This window comes from Oryzias melastigma, linkage group LG15 (genome assembly GCF_002922805.2).
Source record: "Oryzias melastigma strain HK-1 linkage group LG15, ASM292280v2, whole genome shotgun sequence".
Taxonomy (NCBI): Eukaryota; Metazoa; Chordata; class Actinopteri; order Beloniformes; family Adrianichthyidae; genus Oryzias; species Oryzias melastigma.
In genome coordinates this window covers 9,852,277-9,878,264 of record NC_050526.1, presented here as the reverse complement: position 1 = coordinate 9,878,264, position 25,988 = coordinate 9,852,277, and the positions used below count along the sequence as shown (strand labels likewise).

Sequence of the window (25,988 nt, the reverse complement as noted above, 5' to 3'; positions counted from 1 at the left end):
GCCGTCGGCGACCGCGAAGGCCGCTGCATCGGAAGGAATTCAGACACAGCTCAAGAGACCAAAACAAACGCTGACGTCACGTCAGTGTCAGGATTTAATTGGCTGGATATCGATGTGATCCTGGATCGACTACTTGCTCTGGTGACACTGTTTGGGCAAAGTTTTTCACTCCGAATTTTTTTATGTTGAATTTCTGACCTATCGAAATTTTAAGTCTCGAAATTAAAAGCACATATTTTTTAAGATAGAAAATATTTTTGGGAGGATAAAATTTTGCTGTTTAAAAAGCAAGGGTTAAAAAAAATCAGAATAAAAATTCAGAGGTTAAAAAATCAGAATAAAAATTCAGAGGCTAAAAAAATGCAGAATAAAAATTCAGGGGAAAAAAAAATCTGAGTCTGATGGAATTAAAAAACTTCCATAACGCTCCAGCATCGCACCTGAGCTGCAGCGCTAGCCGTGTGAGTCTTTAAAGATCCATTCTGATCATCTTTGGATCTATTGAAGTATTTCCAGTGGTCTTTTAATTGTGACGACGTTGTTTTCAGCCAAAATCTAAAATCGTTAATTAATTTGTCTCTGAGCTGTGGCCAGGACTGTTGGTGTGGGGTAAGCCCGCTCCCTTTCCCATCATCTATCCGTTTATACTCTGTCCTGCTAGCTTACAGCCCCTCACATCCACAAGCTAACATTAGCAGTGCAATATTGGAGCCATCCAGCCGTACAGTTTAGATCCAGATTCCAGCTCAGATAAGGAAACAAAGACGTTCATGGATCTATTTGTCTGCATTTGGAACCTTCAGAGAGATTCCAGCCTTTACATCACAAATATTTGAATAAAGAAATACTCAGAAATGCAACTTTAATCCCCTAAATATCTATTTCATGTCAATTCTTGGATTTTGTGGATTTACTGGATTTTTTGGGTTGAATTTTGTCCTTTGCTTTCAGGGTTCGTTACCAGAGGAGACAGAAGCTGCAGTTTGAGACGAAGCTGGGGATCAACTCTCCGTTCTAACACCCACAGGATTCTGCTGCTGCTGCCGTGGAGGCGGCGGTTCGACCGAGCTCGCAGCAGAACACCAGGAACAATCTGTTTGGGTACCACACAGTCCACTGAAACACACCGACTGAAAACCGTAAAAAAGAGAAATATCTGAGTTCAAAGTGCAATAATGAAATAGCTCAATGCATGGAATTGGAGTAAAAAGTGACTGTAAATGCTGCACCTTAAGATCAATTCACAAAACAAATGTTCAACCTGAAACAGCAGCTTTGACTGAACTTTCTGAACTACTTTTGTATTTGCTGAGTCAGCTAACCTGCAGCTGAGATGAAAATGAGGTTCAGTTGTCGTTTACACAGGGATTCATACTTTTATATTCTTGACAAATGTTGTTCAAAAATATTTATTATTTTAGACCAGCAGTGATGTCATGTGTTTTCAGGATAGTTTTTTCCCAAAAAGTTTCTTGTAAAGTGGTTCAAAGATGTTCCCATCACACTTTACTACTGAGGTCACAAGCATTCAATAAAGTTTTATTTATCGTGTTCAAACTATGAATACTTCATGTTGTTCATGAACTTCATGGAGATTAAACAGACGACAGCACTGTGTTATTGTGGAGAATTTCAGGTCACAGAAACACTGTTCACGTTTTTCTGAGTTCTTAATAAACATCCATAATTGTTCACTTAAAAAACTGTTTAATTTTTCAAAAAAAGCACAACAACAGGGTTGCAAACAATTCTCTTTTAATGCATTTGAAATGAGAAAACTTTTAGTTTTTCTCTGCATTTTTCAAGTTGCCAAATATATTTCACTGCAGAAATATCATTTTATATCAAATGTATGAAAATATTTATGAATTTAAATAAAAATTGAACTGATCTGCAAAAACAAAGTATATTCATGATGAACAGGGTGTGTGTTGGAGTGTGTATACATGTATTATTAAGATATTATTTGTAGGACTTGAATATGCTAAAATATTAATTTGTGCGGACAAGAAAAATAGTCGTTTGAATAACAAATTTGAAGAAAAGTTAATGTCTGAAAAATGCAAAATTCAAATTCAAATAAAGAAAAAGAATATGCATTAGCCCCCGTATTGTCATGACTACAGAACACTTTCCAGACGCTGGAACCCGGAAAAGACACAGCGAGAGACGAGCGTGGCAGGTAAAGGATTTAATGATGAGATGAGGTAGGTATGGCGTGGACAGAGTTAGAGGTAGATTCCAGGCGAGGGTCCGCGGAGCAGAGGCAGAGGCTCGTGGTGTGACCGCTGGAGAGAAGACCAAGCTAGGGATCCGGGTTGAGGCTGGTATTAGCGACCACTCGTGGTGACAGATTCCTGAGGGTGAGTAGAACAAGCATTAGACAGAGTCTTAACAAATACGTGGCTAAACTGTGACTAGACGTGGTGACCAACTATGCACCATCAGGGGCAACGGACTGTCGAGGAATGATGATCCAGGAGCTCCTTAAAAGGCAGACAAGGTGATGAGGTGAGTGGTTGCAGCTGGGGGTGATCAGCAGCCCGGTGGAGAGGAGAGGGGGAGGAGACTGACAGAGGCACCATGACACGTATTAGCATCATGCTAACATTTCTTCAGTCTTTTAGCTATTTAAGTGTTAAGATTTATGTTTTCTTCAAAAGATTTATAGGTAATTAGAAAATGTATCTCACTACTTCTTAAATTTACGCTTGCAATGCTCAACATTTCATGTTTGAAAGTCAAAATATTGTTTGGACACTGTAGGGAATCGAACCCCAACCGGCTAAAGCAGGCGTACCATTACCAGTACCTTTGGTTTTTTTGACCGAACATGGACGGTGGAACAAAACTAACGTTTTACTTTTTTCAGTCTGGTCCAGGTCCTGGTGACTCTTGTTGGGAGGAATAACTGTATATAATAAAATGTTTTTGGTTTGAATCACCCTTAGTCTGGCCCGTCCCCCAGGAGCCGTGTTCCTGGGTTCATTCGGGCACGCAAACCCCTCCACGACGTTAACGTAGTGATTCAGGAAGGGGACTAAATCAGTCACTGGCCAATTACTAAGAATTACTGTGGGGAAACCGAAGTACTCGGAGAAAACCACAGGATTTGTTTGAGTTATTTCCCTAAAAAATTTGGTGACTGATGTTTTTTACTTTTGATTTAATCATTTTAAATATCTATTTAAATCTTTTTTTTCATGAATTTATAGTTAATATTATTTATTTGTATCTGTTAATTATATTAACTCTATAGCAATATCGAGAAGCTGGAAGCTGAATAATTCAGTTTAGGTCTACATTTGTGTAAAGGTCACAGAATATTTACTAACACATTTGTAAAGTGGGGGGAACCGAAGCGCTCGGAGAAAACCCACGCAGACGCGGTTCTGTCAGCCAACCATGTTGACCAACAGACCGACGTGCTGCCCCTGTTTTTGGATAAGATTCAGTAAGAGAGTGCATTAACATTTCTACGTTTTTTTTTTTTTTTTTTTTTTGGCAGCTCTCGAGTTGAGGTTTATGACAGAGGTCAACGAAATAACAAAATCATAAAATAAAGTAGAAATTAGAATAAAAATGTAAGATAAGAGAAATATATGAACATTATTCATTGTTCGTATTGCACTTAAGTGTCCCGGTAGTCTAATATCATTTTTGGTTTGAGTAGATTAAGTATAAAATTGGGGGGAACCAAAGCGCTCAGAGAAAACCCACGCAGACGCGGTTCTGTCAGCCAACCATGTTGACCAACAGACCGACGTGCTGCCCCTGTTTTTGGATAAGATTCAGTAAGAGAGTGCATTAACATTTGTACGTTTTTTTTTTTTTTTGCAGCTCTCGAGTTGAGGTTTATTACAGAGGTCAATGAACTAACAAAATCATAAAATAAAGTAGAAATTAGAATAAAAATGTAAGATAGGATAAATATATGAACATTATTCATTGTTCGTATTGCACTTAAGTGTCCTGGTTGTCTAATATCATTTTTGGTTTGAGTAGATTAAGTATAAAATTGGGGGGAACCAAAGCGCTCAGAGAAAACCCACGCAGACGCGGTTCTGTCAGCCAACCATGTTGACCAACAGACTGACGTGCTGCCCGTTTTTAGACCCTGTTCTGGGGATGGTGGTTTCCACAGAGTGTAGACCTGGCAGTCAGTGGACGAATTGATTTTACAATATGTAAATGGACCGGGGGGGGGCGGCATACAAGCAACAATCACTGTCATATGTCACTGTTGAGATGACAGGCTGCTTGAGATGAACTTCCTGAAGCTGGAAGAAGAAATGATGTTTTCCTCTTTTTAGCTGGTGACTCAGTTTGTGGACTCTGTTTGGGGTCCTGGTTCTGTTCCACACAGCGTTTCCTATTTCTTGAGCCAGCAGGAGAGATGTTTTTTGCAGCCTCTTGTTGTTGGAGGACTTCTCACTTAATCTCAGTCCTGGATTTTTTGACTGCTCTCTCAGTTGGTGAACACTGTTCAGGACCTTGTTCAACACATCGTTTTCTCTTTCTTGAGCCAGCTTGAGTGTTGTTTTTTGCAGGATCTTGTTGTTGTTGGACGTCTCCCTTGATCTTGATCCTGTATTTTTTCTGGGGAGCAGCTGCTGGTTCCTGAGGAACAGTTGTCTTTTTAGGTTTTTGGTGGACCTCTTTGGATGCAGACTCTTGAGACTTGCTTCTCTCAGAGTCAGCAGAGGGCTGCTCCATGGTGAAGAATGGATGTTTCAAAGCTTCTTCTGGAGTGATGCGTTTGTTCGGGTCTATTTCTAGCATCTGCCACAGAAGTTTGAGGAACAGGTCCACCTCACTCATCTTTGTCTTATCTCGGTAGAAATATTTAAGGTCATCAAAGGACAAGCAGCTACGACTCAATTTGACCTCTCGCCCTGTTTTTTTCATCTGCTCTTTAGTTGTGTCCAGCTTCCAGACACGTGTGGATTTATCCTCAGTCAGAGTGAAAAACCTGTCGGTGAACCAGCCCTGGTCTAAAAGTTCCTGGTCAGGCATTCCTTGTTTCATCGTCAAAGATCTGATGACGGCGTACTCCGAGTCCACTGGATGGATGTGAAATCCCGTGTACAGCAGGGCGAGAACGTAGCCAACTGTCCACGTGTCCACACGTTCATCTAAGGGCAGACCCAGAATGACTTCAGGGGCCCTAAAACGAAGGTTCTGCATTAAAGTTCCAGTTTGCATGTCTCCAGGATTCTTAGTCAAGCCAAAGTCGATCAGTTTGACCCTGAAAGGCTCTGAAGCTTGGTTCACCAGCATGATGTTGTCTAGTTTTATGTCACAGTGGGCCATGTTGACTTCTTTCAGGCCTTTCAGGGAAATAAGCAGCTGCCTTGCAATGGTCCTGATTTCGTGGATTAACAGGGGGCGGTGTTTACGAACTTTCATGAAGTCGTAAAGGCTTTGGTCCAACAACTCATAGACGATGCAGATGTGGCGTTTGTACTCGAACCAGTCGATGAACTGGATCAAGCCGTATTTGTCTGCGTCGAGCTTGGTAACTTCAGCTAGAGCAATTAATTCAGCTAAGCCTGAGTTTCTATTCGAAGGTTTTATGATTTTAATAGCAACTTCCTGGTTTGTGGTCAAATTCCTGCATTTGGCCACTTTTCCAAAAGATCCCTCTCCAAGGAACTTTTCCACCACATACAGAGCGACGTGGCTCGGAAGTAAGGTTTTAACCTGCACTTCAAATTCAGCGTCCGACATTCTGAGAATAATTTTACGTCAAAGATACGTTGTGATACTAAAAGGATCTCAAATATCTTCAATGTAAAACGGGGCTCAGAACTTTACTCGGCGAGGGGCTTCAACGAAGTGCTGGCAGTTGGATCGGCTACCAAGAATAAGAACTTTTTCTCTGGTGTCATTTGACAAGAATACCACGTCAAATGACGTCATTGTAGTGTCCATGGGATTTGTGCGCATGCGCATAAATCCGGGGATTTCCAAGACACGAAATCCCCCCCCCTCCCCCTCCCCCGGTTGTACGCATGCGCACATATCAGCATTAGTTTTTTTATTTATTTATTTTTCCAAAGTATTCTTGATTAAATATGCTAAAATATATTTTGAACGATGATTTAGGAACTTGAACTGCCAGAAAGCGGGAGGAGCCTCGAACCCGGTTCTGGAACATTCTTCATTATTTTTATGCGGAGCTTTTCGCTGCTAAGAAGATCAAGAGTTTGTTCATTTCAGCAGATGCTAAAACGGGCAAAATAATCTGTTTATGCTGAATAAACTTTCGTAAGATCCGTAAATGATGCCAGCAGAGACTGTCAGTTACTATAGTGGGGATTATTGTGCACGCGGATGTGCGCGCAGCCACCACCTGCTGAGCCGCACTCGCAAGCGTGCGCGTCTGAATTGCTTTGGTGTCGCGGATGCTGTCATTCTCCAGTCATTAGTGAGGTGCGCGCATTGCGCGAGCCCCTGCCCGCGTGCAAATGCTTTACGCACGGCTTGTGCGCGTGATCCGTACGTGCCCGTGAGATGCCCGCGTTGCAAGTCCACACTAAGTGTGATTTTAAAACGTTCTCATTTCTGACAGGCTGCCCATTGAACAGAACTAATGGGCTTTCTGCACTGTGCGCGCGCGCGGAGGGGGGCTGCGTCTCACCCCCTTCATCTTCATAGAGGAGGATCTATGGATCTTTGGAGAGAGTTTAATCTTCTGGATCAGTTCATTTCTAAAGACTCTATGTTTATTCCTGGAGTTCATTCATATCAATATTAATAATCACAGGTAAGATTGATTTTATTTATTTTATTTTATTATTTAACCAGGTGGAAAACCCGTTAAGATCAAGACCCGTTGATGTTCTGAGATCTGGATCAGAATAGTTCAAATTCAGATTTCACATCAATAACTGAGTTTGAATTATTTTCTAAATATCAGTAAAAGCTTCAATTTAAAATGTATTTTAAAATGAGGCTAAACTGCATAATCACAATCAAAAGATCATTGAAATGTTTTACAATAAAAACATATAAAGTTGGAGTGGGACATTCAGAGATTATTTCTACTATGTGATTTATTTCTCAGATTACAGGAGCAAGACTGGTCCAGATGTTTACCGTCACCACAAAGCTGGTTCTGGTTCTGGTTCTGCTCCACTCAAATGTAAAGTGGGCCTAAACAAAACCAAGACCAGTTTGGTCCTGGATGGAACTTTAAAGCTAAAGACCTTGAGCCATGTCTTAAGTGGGAGCCAGAGTTTGATCATTATTACTGTTAAATGTCTCGTCTTGATATGAGTATGTACTTCAGTTTGTTTTTGAGTTATTCAGGTGGATAATGTATGTGTTGCTCTCATAGAATGTAGAAGAGAACTGGACTGAGTGACCTTGTCTTCCTCACATTAGAGGAAGTTCCTGCAGACTCCAAACAGCTAAAATCTCATAGACTTCTTTAGACAAATAAACAGCTGTTTCTCATTTTATTGGTCAGAATAATCATTGTTGCTCTGATAACTTTTTAACATCTTCTTGCAAAACCTTTTTCCCCTTGACCTTTCTTTATTGTAAGATATTCAACTTCTATAGTGGCTGATCAGATGCATCGATGGAAGCGACGCCCCCTGGCCCACACGATGAACATCTGAAATGCTCGACAGATTCTCCACAGCTGCTATCAGTGGATGGGGGCTCACTCCTGATTAGAGACAGTCGTTGCCATAGAAATGTTGACTAACTTAGAATAACTTCACTAATAACTTAGACCAATAACTGCTTATAACCTCATGTGACTCTGAATGGCGGTGTCCATATTGTGGAAAAATGGCGATTAAATTGAATCCATGTCCTTGGAGTCAGAAGTAAACCCTTTTCTATGTCACACTCACTCAGTCCAGTTCTCTTTTATAGTCAATAGTTACTCTTTAAAAAGTTTTTGATTGTGTTATTACTTTTTAATTCATCATTTTTTATACCTAGTGGTGCTTTATTTACAATTACACTTTCACAAATCAACACTTGACTCGTTTCTTGCCACCATAGTGATTTTTTTTCTCTCTCCAAGGTTTTATGAAAAGTTTGCAGCTCTGTAGTAATGTCTAAGTTCATAAGTTCAAATACATTTTTTCTTACATGAATGTTTAAATTCTCTGTGAACAAATTATCCCCAGAAATGTATTTATTATTGTTTGATGTGATGTCATTGCTTCTATGGTCCAGTAGGGGGCGGTGCAGGAGCATTAGAAGTCAATGTTTTCTCACTAAAAAGAGAACTTTTCCAGACTGCTGCCCCCACGACCCGGTCCCGGATGAAGCGGAGGAAGATGGATGGCATACCAGAAGGCTAGTAGTCTTAATCTACCGTGGTACTTTTATTATTTTTCATGTTGGAATAAAGTTAGGTGTGATTAACTCTGTCAAATGCATCAATAAAACACATAAGTACAGAAGAATTATCCTGTCTTTACTTATTAACTATTTCTTTGAATGCAAACATGCAGGTGTCTGTCCCATGCTGAGCTTTAAAACCAAACTGATTATCAGCAGATGAAATCAAATCGTTGTAATCAAATTCTTTCTAAAACCTTAGAGAGGACACTGACTAATGCTATGGGTCTGTAGTTGTCAATACTGTCAAGCCTGCCTGTCTTTGGACACCATCATTCCAGACATCATGTTCAGGTAAAACCCCATGAGTCAAAAACCAGGAAAACAAATGGGAAGAAGCGGGAAAAGCCTCGGCATGCTTTAGATGCTCACTGGTGATGTGATCTGGGCCACAGGATTTGTTATCACGGAGCATTTTGATGGCTTCAGACAGTCGGTGTGAGGTTACTCCAATGTGTCCATCACTCTCTCCTTCCCCCATGTCAAACCATCATTTTCAATTGAATAAGGTGGAGTAAAGCTGTCTCCAGAGCTCTGCCATGTTATCTAGACCTGAGACGCCTTCAATGGGGCCTGGTAGAGACGTCTTACAGGAGTTCAACATTTCAACCTCTTTCCAAAAGATTTACATTTATGTGGACTTCAAGTTAGTTTGATTTCTAGACATTTTAGATTTCTCTGGACTTTGAAACGTCTTGGAAGAGCACAGAAACGTCCTCCCTGTGTCTGTGTGGAGGTTTCCAGAAGATGTTTCTACAGGTTTGCTGACATCAGTCCACGTTTATCAACTCCTGATCTCCGTCCTGCAGACGTCTGGATCCTTCTCCACCGCGGCGTCACGCTCTCCTGTGGAAACGAGGTCGTTCTTTAGTAACTGAAGACTTCAGGTGAAGATCCTAACAGTCAGATTGAGCCTTTCTAGAAGATGAGAGAGTTCAAGTTACCATCAGAGACATGAGGAGGAGCCGACCAGGAGGGAGAATTCCTGAGCGTCTGGTCTTCTCTTCAGGAAATGTGTTGATGGAATAACGTTGATTTAACCAAAGAACTGAACAGCTTTCACCTCATGAGGGAAAAGTCTGTGTTGGATTTCTAAAACTCTCCTTCCTGCTGCTAACAAAGGTGGAAATGACAGAGTCGTACCTTCAGCGTTCCCTCCTGCAGCCTCTTCCTCACCCGCTGTGCTGGAACCTCCTAGTCCTGCTGGACGCTGAAGCACAGCAGGACCAGCAGGAGAAGCTAGGAGGACAAAGAATTTGGCTGAATCTGGAGCTGCTGCTTTAAAGGAAAATAGGACTAAGCTTCATTTCTGCTTCAGGTCCAGACGGGAAAGCATGTTTCTATCCAAAGGAAAACGTCTGAAGAATTCAAAAAGAAAGAAACTGACATTTTTTCAATTCAAATGTTTGAAAGAAACACTGTGGAGTTTTCAGCTTCTTCTCTAAAAACATGCTTTAAAAAAAATCTGGAAAGATCACGTCAAAGATCTTCAGGTTCAAAAAAGGAAAACTTGAAAAGGAAACCTATGAAATCTAAAAGTCTAATCTAAAATATGAAACACTGAACAAACTGACCAATAAATAAAGAAACAATAAATGTGCAGATTGTTCAGGTTAAAGCTAAAAAGAACATTTAGCTTCAGTAAAATTCAAAATATAAACACATCTAAACACAAATCTAACAACTGAAAAACAATAAATATTTTAAAAGTTCCCTCCAAGAAATACAATAATTATTAGGGAACTTATCAATAAACAGTAAAACACAAAACATTGAACAATCTAATAAATAAAGACTGTTCAGTTTAAACTAAGACAACAAACAAGGAATGCGAGTTCACACAGAGGTGAACTGCATGCTGGAGGTCAGCTGGAGGTGGGCGGAGCAGCAGCTCCCGGACGCCGCCGTTTGGCCGGAGGTTCCTGGTCTCCCTCCGGCTCCATCAGGAGTTTGACAGACAGCTGCTGTCGTGTTGACCTTCTGACTCCTCCCAGATGGACCTCTCCGCTCCACAGGACCTGAAGAGACAAGAATCAAAGATCATCAGCTGAATCCTTTACATTGTTACTTTGCTCAATCAAATGACAAACTGGACAAACTCGTTCATACGTGGAGAGCTCACCTGTGGAGCAGAGGGCGGAGCAGCAGCAGCAGGAGGAGGAGCCAGACGCTGCTGCTTTGCTGGAGGCCCCTCATGGTCTCCTCTCCTCTGAGGCTCCCTGGCTCTCTGGAACAGAAAGGAGTTTGGTGATGTTTGTGTTAATGGAACACATCAGACACTCTGAGATGTTGGAGACAGACAGCTGCTGTCATGTTGACCTTCTGACACCTTCTGGACGGCCTCGTCCTCCACTCCACCGGCGCCTGGAGGACCGGAGGCTGGACCTTCAAGAATGGAGACACCAGATCATTCAGCTGCATCCTTTACAGCACATGAGTCAAAGTCAAGGCCCGGGGGCCGGATCCGGCCCTCCGGGTAATTCTATCCGGCCCTCCAGATCATTTTATTTGATTATTATTAATGGCCCGATGTTATCTTGCACTCATTTCTAACCTGTATAATTCTGAAGAAATACATTTTTATGGAGAGTAAAATATTGAAAGTTATTTAAGGTTTAAGTTGATTTATTCTGGAATAATATTCCTGCATTTTTATTATTCATAATTATGTTAAAAAGTTACAGTTTTAAAAATTGACATTCTGCTAGCTTTTTGGACTATTTTGGAATTAACTAAGATTTATTTAGGCTGTTTTGGAGTTTAGCTAATATTTCAGCTACATGCTAGCTGTTATGGCTAATCTAGGATTGTCTAATAGTTTTTAGGGTAAATTTGAGTTAGGCTACAATTTACACGTTAGCTGTTTTGGCTAATTTTGGCTTTTTTCCGTTTTCTTTATTTTTTTTAAGTTTTGCTATGTTTTAGCAAAATGCTAGCTGTTTTGGCTAGGCTAAGGTAATTTTGTTTTTGTTTTTAAGGCTAATTAGGCATTTAGCTAATATTTTAGCTCGCTATCAGCTTCAGTATTTTCAGCTGTCAGCAAATAGCATCTTCAGCTATCAGCACTAGCATCTTCAGCTATCAACTTTAGCATCTTTAGCTATTAGCACTAGCATTTTCAGCAGTCAAATTCAGCTCACAGCATTCACACTAGCATTAACACACATAATGTTATATATCTAGTTTATTATGTTGGAAGTTACAGTTTTAAATTTTTAAAATGTAGTTTTAGAGTGATCAATAAATGTTTATCCTGTTCGACCTCAGGTGTGTTTTGGATTTTGTTCCCCTGTGTGATTGAGTTTGACTCCACTGCTTTACACTGACAAACTGGAAAAAGAATTCATATCTGGAGAGCTTCAGTTTTCCTGTAGAGTCGAGGTGGAGGGCTGAGCGGCACCAGCAGGACTCCAACCGTTGATCCACTGGCTCTCTGAATCTACTGCAGGTAAAAGAGGAGATCCAGTTACTTTAACAAAACCACAGAAACATCAGAGCTTTGTGTGTTTTGAGTCTAAATAAACTGATCCTTCACTTTCAGAGTGACATTTAACAAATACACAAACACTCAACAAAGACACACTAATCATCCTGATGACTTTAGGGAGGAATATTTGGAAGCTGCAGTCAGCTAAAGTCATTTAACTTATAAAGTTTTCAGGAGGAGGAAGACAGTGGATCTGCAGCAGCTGCTGTACCAGAACCAGGACCCCCATCAGGGACAGAAGCCCACCGACAGGTGGTGCATTACCCTGCAGCACGTATGAGCGCACATGCAATGCTGCCATTACTGTGCAGCTGCAGGAAGGACTCGAGGAAAAAAGACTGAATAAAAGATTCAGAGGGAAATGAAAGTTCATTTGATTTGAAAAAATAAATATTCTCAATAAAAAGTTTGTGTTTTTTCTGAACAAGCAGCTCTGATTTGTGTAAAAAAGAGGCTTTAATGAAGGTTTGTTCATAGAAACAGACACCTTTATAAATATGTTTCAGATTTTTCTGTAAAAATTGACGCCATCTGAAATTGTTTGTTTTGATTGTCCAAGGCGGACCTCGAACTCGCCATCTTCTGAACGCCAGCAAGAGGCCCCAAGAGGGCAGCAATCGTCTTGGTAACGGTCGCTGTGAGTTCGAGGCCCAAAGTGCACAATCACAGAGTAAAGCTTCAAATCCCACAAGTGCATAAAAAAATCTGTAAAATAGTTACAAAGATGTTGGAAAATATTCAAATAAAAACAGTATTAAAGAGACCAAGTATTTAAGTCTATGTTGGATGGAGCGGTTTTGGAGGCTGAGGACAAACAGACTCAAAGCGATGTGACGTCTAAGTGAAAACGACTGATGTTGTTTTGTGCTTTTTTTCAGATTTAATCAACATTTCTAAGCTAAAAGTGATCTATTTTGAATAGTATAACTTTGAGATAAGATTCAAGATTCAAAGGGTTTATTGTCAAATGCACAGTAAAGAAACTGGTTTCCCTGAACAATGAAATTCTTACTTTGCAGCTCACTCTGAACGCCATGAAGAGATAGATAAAAGTAAAAAAGATAAAAATATAAAAGATAAGGATGTTTACAGGATAACTAAAGGGGGAAGGAGAGTGAACAGACCTCGATGGGGGTGGGTGGGGTCTCTGATGATGGAAGCAGCTCTCCTCAGGACCCTGTGCTTGTAGATGCTCTGCAGTGAGGGCAGAGGAGTCCTGGTGATCTTGGGTCAGGTTGTTGTCCTCACACCAAGTCACCAGTGAAGCCACCTCTCTCCTGTAGATGTGTGGAGATATATTTCATCAGAAAAACACTTTTTGCTGTTTTCCTGATCTTTATTCAGATGATGGGGACCTCAACACGTGTTATGTCCAGTTCTTATTAACATTCAGACTGTTAATAAGAACTGGACACAACACGTGTTGAGCTCCCCCATAGGAAATTCCTTGTGACGTCAGATCGTGAGAGCCCCCTCCTTTTCATGGGTATGGGAGGATTACTCAGAAATGTGTAAACGGATCAAAATATTCCTTTGGGGTTCTTTATAGTGAGGAATGAACAGTATAATGCACTTAAAAACTCAGAAGTTGGTTTTTCATAAAACATGGTGAAGTGTCATGTCTACTTTTGACCAGCAGAGGGAGCTCTGTTCCAGTAGATCTGCTTGAGGAACCTTCTTCCAGGCAGAAGTGGGGGGTGTACTGACTGTCTGACACTTCACAGTGTACAATAGATTAGCGGATACAGACCACAATACATTGCGGTTGAACAATTTCGAACAAACAAACAAAAAAAAAATGCAATATTTCTATAATCCATCCACATTTTCACAATCAGAAGACAGTGGAGTCATAAATAAACGCCGTGAAATGTTCGCTTTTATTAAATTTTCACTTCTTGAAATAAGTGACGTCATAAGTTTAAAAAAACAAAAAGAAAAGAAAAGTAGTGATCATCGTGTCCGAATTACCTTTGAAGTCCAGGGCACTAAATAATTCGGACACAACCTCTGACTGACTGATTCTGTGTCTTTTTTTTGTAAAGGTGATTAGTTAAAACAGGTGTTTTAATTCAAGTGTTACGGTTAATTAGGGGTTCAGTGCCTTACTAGGTCAGTGCTGTTCCATCTGCATTTGAGATCTTGCAATAATCACTGTCCTGTAAAGATCTGTCCAGTGCACAGGTGTCAAAGTCAAGGCCTGGGGGCCGGATCTGGCCCTCCGGATCATTTTATTGTTACTAATGGTCTGATGTTATCTTGCCCGTATTTCTAACTTTTATAATTTTGACAAAGTATATTTTTATAGAGTAAAATATTGAAAGTTATTTTAAGTTGATTTGCTCTGGAATAATAATCCTGCCTGTTTTTGTCCATAGTTATATTAAAAAGTTCAATTTTTAAAGTTAAAAATGTTTTTTTTAAAGTGTTGAATACGTTTTTATCCTGTTGGGTCTGTGACTTATGGTGTGTTTTGGATTTGGGGCCCTTTGAGTTTGAGATTGAGTTTGACATCTCTGGTCCAGTGCTTTCGTCACCCTTCCATTTTTATTCACTCTGCTTTTCTCACATGTTCTGGCTTAAGCTTCCCATCATCCCTTTGTTAACACTAGTTTACAGCCCCAACCTAATATTAGCATTACAACTAAAATGATGATTAATGTTGGAGCAATCCAGTCATACGGTTGTGATCCAGATTCCAGCTCAGACGAGGAAAACAAAGACGTTTATGGATCTATTTGTCTGCAGGTGGATGATCAGAATGGAGAATGCTCTTTTTCAAATGACATTTTGTCATCTGCTCATGATTCACAACAATTTGAATAAAGAAACACTCAGAAATGCCATTTTAAGATTCATTTTCTTAATATTGGTCCTCCATCTTTTGAAAAATGTCACAAGAACATGTTAAAAAAGCACAATCGTCATTGGAGTGGGTCTTTAAACCTTTAAAGATCAGCTCAATAAAAATAATATATTTTTGGTGTTTGGAAGACATAAAAAATAATTTAAGATTAAAACTGTGTTTTTGAGCACCAGTATTTTTATTATTCATAACAATGGACCAGGAGCAGATAAAACTAACAAGTTCATTTTTTCTTTATATTTGAAAATAGTTTCACTGAGTCCAAATTTCTATTTCCTTAACCCTGTTTTGACGCATAGATGGGAGCAGACCTCAGGGAACCAAAGGAAAAGAGAAACGATGAAGTAAAGAGAATAAGGAAGTGGAATTAAAACAAGTGTCATGTCTTTACGATTTAAGTTTTGAAGCCATATTATTAAGTCCTGAATCAAATGAAAAAAAAAACAGAGAAAACGTGTGGTAGAGAGGAAACACGGGTAAAGAGGGAAAGGGATTAATGTACAGATGTAAAACAACTAACATTAGACATGGAGAGGAAAATATTTAAAATAGTCAACTAAAGTCACTTCATCAATGTTATAAATGCCCACTTACAGGTGAGCTGCTTTGGTGTGCATAACTACACATTTACACATGAAAAAATCCACACGCACAAATAAACACATGGTGCAAATGCTGTTTAGAAGCATAGTGTCCCACAGTTTTTGGGATAACTGTCCAACATGCTGGTGTTTACAGGGATGTTTTGCCAAAAGGTCGCAGCAAAGGCAGGGGGACTATATGTAAGAATAACATCAACATCCTCAAAGCAAATGTTACATCTGTAGTGCTCTTTCAGGGCATGAAACCATACCACTGCTAAAGGAAATGTTCACTTTTTCTTAAAAATGGGCACCATCACACTTCTCCTCTATTCCTCAGGCATCTTCTCACCACCTAAGATCCTGTTGAACAACCCGGTCAAAAACTCCACTGCCATCTCTCCTAGACACTTCCATACCTCCACAGGTATATCATCAGGACCACTGTAACCCTCTTCAATGTGTCCCTCATTTCACCCTTGTGGTAACAATAAATTATGTTCTAAAACAGATTAATGTTTGAAAAAGACTGCAGTTCATACATTCAGCCACAGAGTGGAGACATAATACTTCCACTTTCCTCAACATATCAATCATATTTTGACCCACGGCAACATTTGTTTGGACATGAAAAGAAATAAACCTATCCAAAATGTGTCAGATATAGGATTAAAAAAAAAAAAAACAATCTGTTACTTCTGAGTACTTGAAAAATGTTCACTTTTAATCTTTTTATGTTGGAGTTATTTCAGTGTTCTAAACATTTGTGTTATAATCTTACACTCTCGTTAACAAGAATGCAGATAAGAACATTTCAAGTTTTATTTTTATTTTTTTAGAAAATACTACATTTTTAAAATGTATATATTGTTTTTCAGCCAAGTGAAAACAATGTCTCATCTGTATCTATTTAAAAATTGCCACCAGGTTTATACGTTGCTGGATCAAACTTGTGTTTATTGTAGCTCTTCTTAATTTACTTTATCGTCTGTCTTAACATGTTTTTATAATAATTTTTCAATAACAGGTTCTAGTTTTCTCTCCCTTACGTCTATATACCGTATTTTCCACACTAAATGACACATCGGATTGTGAGGCACAAGAATGGTCTGTTTTCAAACTTAGACTATGTGATAAGGCTCAGAGAACTATAAGGTGCATTGGGCGAGGCAAAAGAGGTGGAGAAAAGTCTGTATGTATGTTTGTCAGACTTTATTAACTGCTTTCCCAGTAGAGCTTGTTTGTGACATGATTTGGGTTAGTCCCGTTAGCGTAGCCATGTTAAAAGCATTAACCAAGTTAGAAGTATAAGCCACATTGGAAACATTAAACACGAGAGAAATGTTAGTCATGTTAGAAGAATTAGCCGTTAGAAGAATAGCTACATTTTTACATTGTAGATAATACAATAAGTCATCATTTTTCAAAATTTCATTGTAAAAGCTTGAGGAATTTTGGGGAAAGGTACAGACTTCTTTATCTGCTCCTTTAAGGTGATTTGACCGCCATTTCCTACATTTTTCAAGAGTCGTTTAAAATCTAGAGATCAAGTCGTGGTTTCCAGGGTTTGAACATTGCCCGAGTGCAGAAGCAGCATCTGTAATAAATGACCGAAGGGGTTTGACACAGTACCAGTGCATGAATTGATTCATCTGCTCACTAGTGACAACATCTGGCTGTCTTTTGCCCGTTGGGTTTATTTTGGTGGAGCTACATCTGTTAGCTAAAAAGGTTGATATTTCCTCATAATCCAGCAAGCCTAAGAATGTGTAGCTTAGCTTTGAGATGTGGGATGTTTAGAGGGAATCATGGATAAATGTAGTAATAAATGAAGAGTGTTGTCACAAGTCATGCAAAATGTCATTTTTGAATCGTAAAATGTACTAAACGGAGTGTGCACACTATGTTGTGCCACTTTCTCACAAATATCTATGCTGTTTATCCTCGGAACACATTATCTTAAGTGCTCATATCAAGACACATTATTTCGTAACAGGATTATATGCTGTAGTCATGTAAACAGCGGCTCATTTTGCGTGTAAATACACACGCAGCCCACTTCAGACTTTCTTTGATCAAGCTTCAAAGGATTATCCACTAGCAGTCTGCATGTAATCGCATTCATGGCTTCAGCATGCCTAACTTTAGTAGTCTGGTTTGTGTCGTTTAAGCATATCAGTGTTTAGTATGTGTCTGTCTGCTGGTCACCAACACCATCACAAGTAGACTAAAGTTAGCAGAGAGAAGAAGGAATGAAGACAGAAAAGTATGTCTGTTCTCTCTGAACATGATCCGTCCTTTCTTCCTCTCAGTCTCCCTACTTCTTTCAGACATCCATCACATCTCCCAGCTATCCTGAATAATTCACGCCAGGATAATTTGTTCCTCTTTGCTGCACCTTTGAAGCTTTTTAAAAGAACTATTCTTCCTGACAAAGAGAATGACTTTGCATAGAAAATCTAATAAAACAAATGAGCTGCATCTCAGAGTATAGAGACTCTAGCTTGAAAAAAGGAAACTTTTCTTTTTCCAATATAAAGATTTAAAATAGTCCTTCTATCCATCCTTTTTCTTAACCCACTTCATCCCTTTCGGGGTCACGGGGGTTGTACTAGCCTTAACAGGACAACTTACAACAATGTGAAGCAGAAATCTTGGTTGTCATTCATAGATCTCAAAGTTCTCAGAAAAGACGTGTAACAAAACAGTGAAGAAACAACATTCAAATGCAAGAGTTCATAATTTGGTCTGGAGTATTGACCAATGCCGTAGTAACACACCATCATACGGGGGGTTGACCTGTTCGGGTACTGAGGATAGAGGATGTCTGGACCCATGAAGGGTCCTAGAGAGGAACGGCTGCATCTTAAGGAGAGAGCACGTGTGTTTTATCTTGAAGTGTGTCTGAACACCTTTAGGTACGTCAAGAAATGGAATGTCGTGAAACATTAGCCACATTAGAAGCGTAGCCACCTTAAAAGCATAACCACTTAAGAAGCATTATCCATGTTAAAATTGTTAGCCACGCCAAAAGCGTTAACCACGTTAGAAGCATTAGCCACGTTAGAGGCGTTAGCATTGTTAGAAGAGTTAGCCACGTGACAAGCATGACCCATGTTAGAAGTACAGCCATGTTAGAAGTGTTAGACACGTTAGAAGCATAAACCACGTTAAAAGCGTTTGCCATGTTAGAAAGGTTAGCCACGTCAGCTGCGTTAGCCACGTTAGAGGCATTTGCCACGTAAAAAATGTTAACCACGTTAGATACGTTAGTCATGTTGGAATTGTAGCCATGTTAGAAGTGTTAGCCACGTTGCAAGCATGAGCCACGTTAGAAGTGTAGCCATGTTAGAGGCGTTAACCGTGTGAGAAGTGTTAGCCATGTTACAAGTGTAACCATGTCAGAAGCGTTAGCCACGCTTATGTACATCATGAAAGGAAACGTTCCATTGTCGTGCATGTGGTAAGTGTTTACGCAGTATTTCTAAAAATACTGCAAGTTACATACACTTGTAACATATGAGTGAAGCTCTCATACTGTGCCCTATACACACTTCTAATGGTAATACAACAGAATGCTTTTCTTACTTTCTTGAAGGCTCAAAGCACTTCACAGTCACTGTCTCATTCACTCACACATTCATACACTGATTGTGCGTCCACTACCTAACATTGAAGCCAACCTATAACCTCCAGAAGCAAGTGGGGTTCAGTGTCTTGCCAAAGGACACTTCAAAACCTGGGCGGAAACAAACAGGCGATCTTCCAATCAGAAGTTGATTGCTCTGTCTCTGCACCATGGCCGCCCATACCATGTCACCAGCTTATGACGTTAGCAAGTGCTGGCTCCTTATTGACCTTGTGCTCTCTTATAGGGTCCAGAAGACCCCACACTTACATTGATGTGAGATCCCTCCCATGAGAAAGGTGGACATGAATTCATGTCTGCCACAGACACCAGTCTAAAAAACCCTTGAAAAAAGGTTCAGCACCCTGTCTTGTGGAATCCAGATGACCCCACTTTTAATGTTAACATACCTAGCACAGCACAAGGGTTAACTATGCACAAGGTATGCACATGATATCAAAGTAATTGTAAGACGCCAACACAGTTTGAGCAGGCGACAATTACTTTTCGGTGATCTGTTTACTTATAAATGTCAAATTAAAAGGCTGATGAGAACAATGGCCTTCCATTCAAAATGTATTTGTTGCATAAAGAAGCAATACCATCACCTTATTCCCTTTGTCGTGTCTTTGAGTATGAAATTGAAAGCAGATGTTGTAGCCTCTGAAATGGAATTGCTGGTCACTGTTAGAAACAGGTCATCTACTCATCTTGTTATCCAAATGTAGTCATAAAAGTTGAGGGTGTGTAGATTTGTCTATTCATTCGTGAAATGATTCGACAGTGAACAGGCCTCTAAAAGTACCAAAGTTTGTTCTGATGGAGCACTTTTTTTCCAGGTCTGACACAAGCAGTTAAGTTCTGGCTTTGGACTGTTTCGAGGTTACAATCATTCCAAGTGGATTCCTTGGAATGAATGCTGAACTTGTGTGGGATAACTGACTGCACATGGAAAGCAATATCCGGCTGGAGATTTGGGAAATGACTGCTTTGGTGGGCTGGAGGTGGGACGAAAGCTTTTCTCTGATCCAGATGAATGTTTAGATGAAGAAGTGTTAAAACGAAGGTCACATTTTAAAGCAGTGTGTTGAACATTTACAGATAGAATTCTGCTTCCACGACAAAGAGGGACAGTCCATTCTGTGTGACCCTTGTGGTATCCTAGGCATGTCTACATCAAAAGATCTGTTCAGTTTTGAGTCTTGGTGGTTCTGCTGCTTCTTCCCTGCCACTTGTGCACCTGTTGAGAGGGCTGGTTAAGGCCAGGTGCTTTTATTTAGCATCTTGTAGTGCTTCAGTTGTGGGCATCTGGCTGTACCTCTGAAGTGTATATCAGATCATCGGTTTCAGGGATCACTCTGAATACCTCATTTACAGCTTTCTGGAGACTTTCTGGTAGCACTTTCCCACTGTGGTTGGTGTCAGGAGTGCATGATGTTCATTCTAGTGATGTATCAAAGTTAGGCAAGCTGGAGGAAATCCAGAACATTTGTTCTTGCATTTCCCTTGTCTTCCAGAAGCCCATTTTTCATCAAGGTGACCCTTTTTGACTAGATCCAGCATGCCTTGTATTTCACTGTAGGCACTAGTGAAAACGGTTTTGCCCAAGGACCTACACAGGATGTTGTTGATTGCTCATTAAGCCCTTCAGGAATCAAACCATTGTCCTTATTGAACTAAATTCACAAAGATAATAAATGCAGTTTTCAAAATGTGCTGCCTTGGGGCAACACATACAGAAATATATTTTTATTATTTCATAGTGAAGATCTGTTGAAATAAAACAGGAGTTGGTTTTCTGCTTAAATGGGTGTGGTCGATGTCTGGACCTACTACTTCAATATTAGTATTAAAAACAGAAGACAAATACAGAGTTTATAGCTGTGTAACTGACATACACTCTGTGGCAGGTCTGTTTTCAGGCTGCAGATGAAACTGTTGTAATCTATTGATTTTCAAATTAAACCCTGCACTTTTTAACTTTCACATAATGCTACTTGTTTTAGTGGGTTCCTTTAAAAATCACAAACTTCTTGCCCAGATATGAGTTCTCCTTTTTATATTTCCCACACTGCATTGCAGTTTTAAACAGTGTGATACTTCATGGCATGCATGCTGTGGAATACAGCAAAAGTTTTCCCTCAAACTGCATTTCAGTCTACAGTATGACACAGTGTGACATAAATAAAACAGAATACTGTACATATTTCATTGTAAAATTACATCAAAGTGCATGCTGTACCCAACTGTTGTGATTCCATTACTGCAAGGGGGTGTTAACTTTTTTTTTTTCTTTTTGCCCAAACTATTGTGCCTTTTATGTTTTAAGGCCATTAAAATCCATGTCAGAGAAAGAAAATTCAGAGAAGCTTCAACTTAGCTTATGGTTATAGATTGGTGCCAGTATTTAGCAGCAGGTGTGAATGTGTGTGTGAATGAGAAGGTAGTAAAACACTTTATAAGTATCATTTACATTTGCTTTTAGTGTTTTTATAATAGTTCAAAGAATGTCAAGTTGAATAGTTTTTCACCTCACCGAATATGGCCCTTTTTGCTAAAAGTTTGAACACCTCTGCCCTAAGTAGACTGTTGAGGCAGCAAAGTACTTTCTTCTGTCAATCAGAAGAATGGTCATGCACTAATTTGAACTTTAATCGAACCAAAGGGAATCTTTGAAAAAAATATGTATTCTTCATCCAAAATAATTATGAAGAGAAAATAAAGTAATGAACATGTAAAACATATACATAAACCTATGCTGTAAAATTAGACTTTAAAGGATAACAAAACCCTAAATCTTATTTTTTTGGCTGTTGACTTCTATTCATGAGGCTTTAAAGTGCAATCTGATAGACATAGCACATTTCTTGATAATTTAAAATAAACTTGTTTAATTCTTGAAAAAAGTCAAAAACCGTCTGTGTGCTGCCCCCTACAGGTCGAATTGGGGTATTACAGTTGAATTTTATGACTGGTTAAACCATGTAAGATTGGGAAATTATGATCTTCAGCTCCAGTAATGATGACAGTCCTGTTCCCAAGCCCCGACCCTCTGACTGGAAATGTTGGCTGTGGGTGGAGTCAGCCTCCAACTTTCCTGTTTGGTTACCCTTTAACAAGGCAGTTGTTAAAAAAGGAATTCAGCTTGTAAGAGCTTTGGTACTGCAGTAGTTTTAGTGCATTCAGTGTTAAACTGAAGTGTGTAAAACAGTGGTGTTAATACTCGTATGAATCTAAAACAGGTTTTATCCACATCCACTTTCCAATCTTCAGGAGTAAAGAGATATACGATTGTTTGCATGTTTTTTGTCTTTGTCACACAAAGAGCTAAAGTCAGACAGCACTTCACCTATAGGTTGTTTGCTTTTCTGCCCTCCTGAAAATCAATTACAGCATGATGACACATGGACGTCTGGCCTCTCCAAACTTCCATCCCCAACTATGTTTCGTGTTAGGAAAGACGAAAACACAGGATGTCCTCTGGGTCACACGTGATCTCATGTCAAAGAATAAGGCTTGAGGTTTCCTTACATGGCCTCATGTGTGACATTTGGCACGAACCGATAGGTGATCTCACCGTGTATGAAAACAAGCTGTTAACCATTTTTGCTTCCAGCTCCACGCCTTCACCCCCACAGTGTAAGTCTCCCAGGGATCAGACGGCTAACCTGAAACATTTGTTGGGTGTCACAAGACTGATGAAGTTTTTACATGCAGACGTACGGTGGATGATCTTTCAGTGCATGACAGACTTTTTTCCCCAAGAAAATTCCCAAAACGACACGCTATTACTATTAAAAGACCACTAGTTTTATAAGAAAGACATCCACCAATTGAGGTCTAAATTTATATCTAAAATAATCCCACTTACAACATGACATATTCATTTACAGTTTTTAGTTTCTATATCTGGTTGCCCAAAGTCATGCTGAGTATCAAACTTTTGTACAAAAAGTATTTCATCTGTTGTTCACTCAGAGGAGAAATATTTAATTAAAGTTTTGCCAAACTGGAGTAATTATTGAATAATCTTCTATCTTGCAGAGTTAAACTATACTCACCAATAAAGTATAACTGTATTTGTGTTCTCTTTGCTCAATAGTTTCTATTGTGCTTTTTGTGTAAAAATTTGAATAACGAAATGTAATTTTAAGGTAAAATTTCTTTTTAAATGTACTCCATGATCAGAACAATGATACACAAACATGTTAAAGACGCCAAAAACATGATATTAATCAGACTGTGTACTTAAGCTCTTGTTATGCTAAAGCATAAAGTCAAACCTAAACAACAACAAATCAGTAATATAAATGACTGTTGCAAAGAATTGACTCGTGTTTTGTCAAAACTATTAGTAGGTTTGTGTTAAGTGTTTCAAAACATGTTTCTGCTATATGTAGTAACTGAGGTTAGCTTTCTAGTTGTATCCATATAACCCATTTCACTCACCGTATTTACTTTGAATATGAAATGATCAAATAGAAGTGAAGATTTTAAATGAAACACAGAGAACCACTTTGAAAACATTTGCATGTTTATTATGATTCTACAATTCCAAATGTCAGATAATTAAAAGTAGCTATACACCATAAAAAACAAGATAAAAAAACATTGTGTTCCCTATTTAAAAAACATGAATTACTGTTGTTTTTTTCAAGAATAAAGGCACATGTTGCTCCCTTACAGACCCAAAATTATTTACACAAATGTGTTTTGTTGCCATTTTTTAATTGGACACTCACTTGTGTGCGCTGGTTCAGCCACTAATCAAAGTGGACACAAGCAGCAAACCTCACATTTATCTGGTTATTCATTTATGCCCAAAACACTTTTTTGTGATAAAAAAATCCTCCCTTTTTTACAACAGTTAAAAACAATAATATAAAGCAAGGTAACAAAAAAATAACAGAAATGAGGCAAAAACAGAAACCAAATATGGCGCTCAGGCACAACTTTTTCCACATACAAGTCATACCAAGTAAAATACACATAAGAAAATGTCAGCAAACTTACATTTTGATCTGAACCACCACATTTTGGTTTTAAAGGGAAAAAATAAGAATTGTATATAAAACTATCTTAAGATTAAAAGAAATCTTTAAAAACTGCCCAATTTTGCTTTGTGAGGATTACTGTCTGAATGATACACATTGCTATTTGAGTTATTAAAAACATCACCAATGCATAAAAGTTTAAAATGTGATCCGAAATGTGTTTGTTCGACTGTATACTTAACCCCCTAATACCTGAATTTATTCCCAGCTATGAAAAAAGATTTGTACTTGTGTTTAAGTAAATGCTACATTTAGGTGATTTTATAGCTAATTTGATTTGTCACATTTTTTAGACAACAGGTGTTAAGGGGTTAAGAAATAAAGAAGCTAATTTTTAAACTCGATTAACTTCCTCAAACAAAGAAAAAAAACGTGTTTCCACCAATCACTTGTTTTCTCCAAGATCATTAAATGACGTGGACCAACATATTTAACAACTTTAAAACACAAAAAATTGGATAATTGTCGTCAGATTTCCAGTTTCCATCAGAGTCGTCTTGGATTTAGAAAATAAAATCCACCATTTTCCTCCCATTCAGCTACTCCAACTCCATGCTATGCCTCTCCTCGCCTCAACCCCTCTTCCTCCCCGCCGTGATTGTTTCTCAGGCTGCGCTAACAGGAAGTGAACACAATGCGCTGGGTAATGGCAGAGATAACGGACAGGAAGGGGAGGGCACAGCCCCAGATGGACGGGAAGTTCACTGCACTGTTTAGTTTAGCTGATTAAAGGACAAAGATGGAACGTGAGGCGGACCGGGGAGGCTGAGAGTGAGGCGCAGGAATGTCAATCCTCTGTTTATCCAATTTTTAGCTTTTAGGGAAACGAGTCCTCACCAAACCTGACTGCACACTGACTTTTTACCGTTTAACATCTCCAGTGACGCTTAAACACAAAATCTTTAACATACTGTAATTTTCCAACTATTAACACGATAATTCCAGTAGATTCTGAAGGAGAAACGCCGCTTTTCTCCTTCAGAATCTACTGGAATTATCGTGTTAATAGTTGAAAAGTTCACGTAAATCAAAGAACAAAACTCCAGTATTAAAGGGTTAATTAATTTCCAATTTATGTGAGGACAAAACACGCAATTAGTGACCTTTTATAGCTGATTAAAGATAAGCTCTACAGTTTTTATTTAAACACCAAACTGTGGATTGTTTCTCAGTGTGCTAAAAGTCAGAGATCCTGATAACTCAGAACACATGGAGGACAACCCAAACAAAAGACGCGGGGTGTCTGACCTCAGTGTTCAATCAAATCTGCTCTGTTTTTCTCTGAAAAGCTGAACAGATTTGTACACATTTTCTTCTCCCTGGAACAAACGGAATGGTTGTGTTGGGGTTTCAGACAAGCGTCAGTCTGTGAATGTCCCCATTGAAAGCTGAAAGGTGGAGCAGCCAAGTTGAAAAGACAAAAAATGCTTAAAAAGAAACAATTTACTTTACACAGTAACTAATGTGAGCATATAGAAGGAAAGACAGAAGTTTAACATATTTTATAAAATTGATTTAGTAGAATAAATATTGTGAAATAATAAAAGAGATTCTCCACTTGCTCCAAACAAGTTTTTTTTTTTTTAGAATTAACAATGGCTATGTCCAGATTCCTCCCCTACTCACTTTATGCTGCGTTCACCATGTTGTAGAGCAGTCCGAATCTACAATTACAAAATCGAGTTCACTAGAAATTTTGCACAAGTCTTTGCAAAAAACTAGCATTGATGCTCTCTACATTAAAGTCCCCACCATTTTTTTATTTAAGAAAATGTTCCCAGTAGTGCTTTAATGATGATTATGAAGTTTTTAACCAAAATCCCACAACTTAAATGTCTTCAAAAGCCATTTTCCATGTTGATCTGAAGCCTCTGTTTCCCAAATCTCCTCTGAGGGGGCGTGGCTTTTGGTGCCCCGCCCCTGATCCCCCTGTCTGATTATGATAGCTCTGTGTCTCTCTAGCATAAATCTTCACCACTGCTACATAAAAACATCCATCAATCTG

General features: G+C 39.1%; 1 long non-coding RNA gene across 1 annotated transcript; it reads left to right on the top strand.

Annotated features, from left to right (window-relative positions):
- The first annotated feature begins 11,608 nt into the window (after window positions 1-11,608).
- On the top strand, window positions 11,609-13,653 carry LOC118599707. Its single transcript, XR_004949162.1, has 2 exons — window positions 11,609-11,815; window positions 12,022-13,653. It is a non-coding gene; the product is annotated as an uncharacterized LOC118599707 (long non-coding RNA).
- Window positions 13,654-25,988: the final 12,335 nt, after the last annotated feature.